The 6999-nt window shown below is 37.8% G+C and overlaps 1 long non-coding RNA gene across 1 annotated transcript; it reads right to left on the bottom strand.

Moving 5' to 3' along the window:
* Positions 1-5665: 5665 nt before the first annotated feature.
* LOC147843689 (uncharacterized) lies at positions 5666-6414 on the bottom strand. Its single transcript, XR_015492927.1, has 3 exons — positions 6256-6414; positions 6064-6185; positions 5666-5986 (listed from the first exon to the last, which is right to left on the bottom strand). It is a non-coding gene; the product is annotated as an uncharacterized LOC147843689 (long non-coding RNA).
* Positions 6415-6999: the final 585 nt, after the last annotated feature.

A 6999-nucleotide genomic window follows, 5' to 3' on the forward strand; every position in this document is an offset into this window, starting at 1 on the left:
ATGGAATTAAAATTTTATTAAATAAAAACTTTATAAAATTACAAATTGAAAAACATTAGAAATTAAAAAAAAATTTAATAAAATTAAAAATTGAAAATTAAAAAAATGTATTGATAGAATGAAAAATTTAATAAACTTGAATTAAACAATATTTAATTATTTAAATCATTAAAATATAATAATAATTAAAGTGAGAAAATAAAGAGAAAAAACTGGAGAAAATAAAAAGGAATAATAGATTAAAAAAAAATAATAATTACTGAAGTGAAAATTTAAAATAGACAAAAAAATAAAATTTATTACAAGAGGGTTTAAAATGGCAACAAAATAAACAATGAGGTGGTGGTTTCATTTTTAACAACATCTGTTCTCCATAATGCTAAAGAAAAATTTAGTGATCGTATGCAATTGATGAGCAGGTTTCTAAATGTCCACTGATCATACTGGATGTCTCAAAGCCGTTATATCAGAGACAGCGGCTGCTCAGTTTTCTTACAGGCAAAGGTCAAACTGCTACAGAAACACACAAACAAACAAACAAACCAATGAAGTGGAAGAGGTGTGCCAGAGGAGCCCGAGATCTGACAGACTGCACTCTAGGTTATGGAGCCATCAGCGCCTCTGCTACTGCCTGGTGTAAGTAACACAATCTGGTGTCTAATTTCCACCAGCTGTTCACCAAACCGCCAGAGAGGAGCGAGGAGCGACCGGGGCAGAACACCTTGATGATCCGCGGCCAAACACACGACAATGAATTTTTCATACTGAGCAGATCGCATTAAAGAGGGACACGAGAGCGCTTAGCAAGAGGAGGAGACGAGCCCAAACAGATGGATGGAGACAAATACACACAGCGCCGTAAACACACACTGCTGGAGTAGACGCATACAGCCGCGCTCAACACATTAGCAGAAAGAGAGGGAAAAAACGAGAGATGGATGAAGGAGCAAACACACATTCAGCCTGTTATTCTGGAAAAAAAGGCAGAGATATTATTACTATCACACTTCAGTACAGAACACACAGCAACACCCTCACAACCACCACAAACACCCACTATATTGCAAACCACTGAGAACCCGCTAGCAACCCCATCACACTTGAAACCAATCGCTTCAGTAACCTTACTGCAACCACCCAAACACCAATTACTTAAGCAGCTTTATAGCAACACCCTAGCAACCCTAAAACCCTTATGACTACTCACTTAACAGCTGTAAAGCCAGGCCTGGATTGGCTAATCGGGAGGACCAGGAGAATTTCCAGTGGGCCGTCCGTTTTTTAGCCGCGAGGGCCGGTGTCCCTAGCTGCTTGCACTCTCAGCAGTCGCACTTTTGTCATTTATTTATTTGACCATAGCCTCACTCTTTTTATTTATTATAGTACCGCACCTCCGCTCTTGTCATTTATTTTCTCGCAGTCCCGTGAGCAAAATGCAGCCTGCAGGTTAATGATGATGTAACTATCCTTCGACCCCAAACAGTGACAATTTAGTGAATATAAGAATTTGAATAATTGGCATTTTCGGAGACGCCTCAGAAATAGGAGATAAATCAACACAATCTCACGGCAATTCGTAACTTTTTCATTTAGTGGCTAATTCGTATGAATTCGTACGATCTAATTCGTACAATTTAGTACGATTTGCTTATCCCCCAATGACGGTTGGGGTTAGGGGTGTGGTCAGGTGCCACGCCTCCTTTATAAAATCGTGCCATTTCGTACGACTGAACTCGTATGAATTCGTACGAATTAGCCACTAAACTGGCAAAACGTAAAATACTTACGTTTTCTCGTGAGATCAGGCTGGATAAATATATGTCACGGGCAGTATCTTTGTGTATAATATTAGCAAAGAAAATAATTTTACAAAATTGGGAGTCAGATTATGTGCCTGTCTTCGAAATTCGGGTTAGGAGCTTAAGTTACGTGTCGCCCATGGAGGAAATGCGATATGGGATGACAAACAAACTAAACACATTTTTAAAATCGTGAGCCCAATAATGTTTTATATCAGTAATGCTGACTTGTAACTCTTTATAAGTGAGATTGGTCTGGAGTAAGTCGAATTGTGGAGCCTATGCATTTCTCTGTAAATTACAGTATTTTTGTTTCATATTTAATTCTATTTATTTCCTTATGCTTTCTGGATGATGTTGTATTATGTTGTGTCCGACTATTTGTGTATTTTGAAATGGCCTTTGTAACCCCCCCTTATTTTTTATTTTTATTTTTTTGATGTTGTTTTTTGTTCTGTTTAGGTTATTGATTATTTCTTATGCTAGAAACAATAAAAAAGATTTTAAAAAATTGAATAATTAATATTAATGAATATTACACCTGCTCAATGAAAATCAGATGATTCACTACAATAATAAATCTGACATAACTTGATCAGAAATCTAAAAAGGGGAGAAAAAGATTAAGCCATCAATAGAAACTAATACTGTGGTTAAAAGAGTCTTGTAGACAACAGTGCAATACTTATTTTTTTATTCCAAACGCACCAGCAGAACAGTGCAATAATGGTCCAGTGGTCAGTACATTGTGCTATGACACTGCCGTCCCGAGTTTGAACATCAGTCTTTATTTTATTTATTTATTTTTTATTTATTTATTTATTTTTTGTGTGTGTGTTAAGACATAAAAAACTGTTTGGGTTAGTTATGTAGGTGTACATAATTTATTTTTATTTTTTGTGTGACCACCGTTACAAAGGGCTGGATATCTATAAAGAATTTTGCGCAGAATATATATTCAGATATTGCAGGAAAGGACATTGTGATGTTCAGTGTTGGAGATTTAGCTAACCTTTATTGTTCTTATATTTATGAAAAACATTAAGTTCTAAAGCAGCTGTTTCCTTAAAAAAGACGTGATAGTGTCATTAGAAACTGAATTGGAAATGACGTTATTTTCAAGAGTTCCCACTTAGACATGCTTGGAATTTAAAGCAGGTTTGGCATGCTGTCCCGGGAGAAAACTCTGAGCTTGGAGATATTTGAGCCCAGGGCTCCCGCCTGGTCAATAAGGATATCAGGGGATCGGAGATCAGGTAGGTCTCGATAGCTCCCCCTTTAGAAAAAAGGGGGGAGAAGGAGGAGATAGGGTGGAAGGGGGGATTCTTCCAAAACGAAGATAGAGCAGTAAGGAGAAAATGATTCATGTTCGATGAAGCCAACAGAACAACATCGTCTGCGAATAACAGAGATGAAATCCTGCGGTCGCCAAACCGGACCCACTTCAGCCCAAAAATGCGCTTTGAAATTCTCACACAAACACTCTACACTCCGACTACTTCAACAATGTTGATAAGCCTTGGTGGGCATTTCTCTCTGTCTCACGCTGAACACAGATGACCAATCTCAACAGACCAGGTCATCGGACCAATCAGGGCAGATTAGCATCGTACTAAGGAGGGGATTGGGAACAAATGAATCACCGAACAAATCATATGGGAGTCGAAGGATAATTAGGTAAAAATAAATGCATATGATAAAACAATAAAAGTGTTTTTTTTTACCTTGCACGCATGTCAGTCTATTGCTGGAGACCCCTAAAACCAAAATATGACCTTTTATAATGCAAAATAGGGGCTTTTTAAACATTTTGGCAACATCCTAGCAACCAATACAACATCCTAGCAAAGCAGCGATAAGTTTTTCAAAAGGCAAGCGCCACTGATTTTTTATTTTAGAAAAACACACATTTAAGTCATTATGATGAATATAATTTCTGCATTACCATTCGCCGCAGCAAATAGAGAAATTGCACCCAGCAGCTTTGATAAATGTTTTTTTTTTCTCCACCTTCAGTTTTCTAAGTGCTGCTATACAGTGAATGCAGATTGAAAAAGTCAAACGCCATTTGAATACCCCAGGCCACAAATTCAGCATGAGTTTGAGTGATTATTCGTGGAATTGCAGGGAGGAGGAAATTGTTTAATGCGTGAGCAACGGTGTATATTCATAATGAAGCCGTGTGGGTCCGTGCCCTTAAACACCAAGCAAATGTAATATCGCAGACGGAACGTGCTCTGTGAAGCTCATCTGAATGTGATATTAGGATGCCGGAAACCTTGGAAACGTGCTAAAAAGACAAGCCTAATGTGCGTGGCGTACCCTAGTGAGTGTGTTTGTGTGGTTCGCTCCCTTGTTAAGTGTATTTCCAGGGGTAAATTGAGTGTATGACACTGTATAATTCAGTGGCTGAGCGGTGGGCGCCTGCTTGGTCACACCAATTCACCGAAACAGTGACTGCAAAAAATCCATTCCATGAAATTCTCCGTTTATACAGGAACACGTCCCATTAGAGCACATCGCCTAGCAACAGTGACAAAATGCACTTATAGTGACATTAACATCATAGCAATCGTAAATGACATAATGTGTAATAGCAGTGTGATTGCACTTTAAGCATGTGCAACACTGTTAAAAGCTGGTCCAAAAATAATGATTATTAGTTTATGACTATGAAATAAAAACACAAATTCTGGCCTGTGTTTTAAAATCTAAAAGATTTTAGCATTTGAGTTCTTTGATTATATTTTTAAATGACAGAATTTGCATATTTAACAAAAAAAAAAAAAGGGGTAGAATATTATGAAAGATAATTTTATTAATGTTTTTAGCCATTTCTGATATTTATCATTTATTCATTTTATTTTCGGCTTAGTCCCTTTATTAATCTGGGGTCGCCACAGCGGAATGAACTGCCAACTTATCCAGCTGATGTTTATTCTCTCATTTACACACATACACTAGAGACAATTTAGCTTACCCAATTCACCTACTGTATAGCGCATATCTTTGGACTTGAGGGGAAAACCCACATTAGATAGATAGATAGATAGATAGATAGATAGATAGATAGATAGATAGATAGATAGATAGATAGATAGATAGATAGATAGATAGATAGATAGATAGATAGATAGATAGATAGATAGATAGATAGATATGTGGCGGGGGGGCAGGTGGGCTGATGGAGCTAGACCTCCAATCTGACAATATTAATGATTTACCCGACTACGCCACCTTGGGAATTTCACCCAAAGAATTTAAATACACGCACCACCCATATAAAAGGCACGCACAAGTTCGTTCCACCAAATTGCAGTCAGAGACATTGGCACGGTACAAAAATAGATTTCTTTATTTTCAAATCTCAAATAAAAACAGGATTAAAACCAATGTCGACATTGACGTGACAGTTTGTAAATTTACGAAGGTGCCCCAGGGCCAGAGCTCGCCAGCGTTAGGGAAAGTGGCCAGGCTATACTTCAGGCAAGTGAAAACCACTACAATCCACTGTGTAAAAATAGAGCACCCACACGCACAAACCAGCACACAGTGATCACTACACACTGTGAGAAATTCTAAAATGTTCAATAAAATTAGCCTCCCACCCCAGGGAGCTCTGGCTCTGTCACCAGCCGAAAAGTCGGACCACTGCCCTGCAATTAAACAAAAGAATAAATCAGTTTACACAAGTAAATGATTAAATAAACAAAATACAAATGTAATGAAGTTGATAAATGAAAACAAAGAAAGAGCAACTAAATTCCACCTTAAAAGGGAGGAAACAATTAAATCTTAAACCAAATTAATTAAAGAGAAAATAAATGAAACAATGAAAATACAACAGTAAAGATTTACACAAAAATGTAAGGAAAAATCAAAACATGCTGGATGAATGTCAAAATAATAAAAATAAACAAATAAATCCAGCCGCACTATATAGATTTATCCAATAAAGAAAATGAAAACCCAAACAAACGAAGATAAATAAATGTACCAACAAAAAAATAAAGTTAAATAGTCCTTGTGTAAACCAAAAACAGAACAACTCAAAAAGATAAACAATTAAGAAAACAAAAAGACAAAATCTAAGAAAACAGAAAAAAACACGGGAAACAGGACAGCACTGTAGCCGCACACGGATGCGGAGCGCCCGACGGAGCTCCCCTCGCAGAGTGCCACCCAGCCTGAACAAATAAATCAATAGTCATGATAAAGTCCAAAATCTGCTATAAGCCATTTGCAACTACATGCAAACACCTACCTACTGCTCACCGAAGGGAATCGGGGTTCAATCAGTCACTTAAGAGGCAGATAGCACGTACATTTCAGTCAACAGCCGGCACAGCCAACAAACAGTCGCGCACCCGCATCTGGTTCTCGCAGCTGAGAAAAGCGGACACAGCGTTTCCAAAACGATCGCGACAACCAAAACATGAGACAGACGCTTGCTTACCTTTTCCAGTCCTTACACGCGTTCTAGCGTTGGCGATTGCAGCCAAACAATTCAGGCGAAGCAACTTCCAGCCCGATCAAAACCCCTCACCGCCCTCAACAGGTGTGGGAAGTGACGACGCGCGCTCACGGCGCCGCAACTAATCAAGTGACGCATCCCAGGTAGCAAATGCTTCCCTCTTTTTATAGCCCGCATGCCGTATTGTGATAGGGCAGAGAAAAGGACCCGTAAATTAATGACACTTGGCAACTAATTACCTCTCCTGCCACAGATAGATAGATAGATAGATAGATAGATAGATAGATAGATAGATAGATAGATAGATAGATAGATAGAGATAGATAGATAGATAGATAGATAGATAGATAGATAGATAGATAGATAGATAGATAGATAGATAGATAGATAGATAGATAGATAGATAGATAGATAGATAGATAGATAGATAGATAGACATATATTACAGCACGCAATATTCCTACTGCCGCCTGTTTTTATCATTAATGAAACAACAAAAGAAGAAAATCCCTCCCTGCTCTTGACTGAAGGACTGCTGTAATATCTTTGCCATGATGACAGCACATTATATTTTACTTTGTATTTTTCAAGATACTCGTATTCAGCTTAAAGTAACATTCAGAGGCTTAATAAGGGTAATTAGGCAAGTCATTGTTTAACAGTAGTTTCTTCTGCAGACAATCAATAATATATATATTGCTTAAGGGGGCTAATATTGACCTTAAA

The sequence above is a fragment of the Danio rerio genome, chromosome 6 (assembly GCF_052040795.2).
Source record: "Danio rerio strain M-AB ecotype USA chromosome 6, GRCz13ab, whole genome shotgun sequence".
NCBI lineage: Eukaryota > Metazoa > Chordata > Actinopteri > Cypriniformes > Danionidae > Danio > Danio rerio.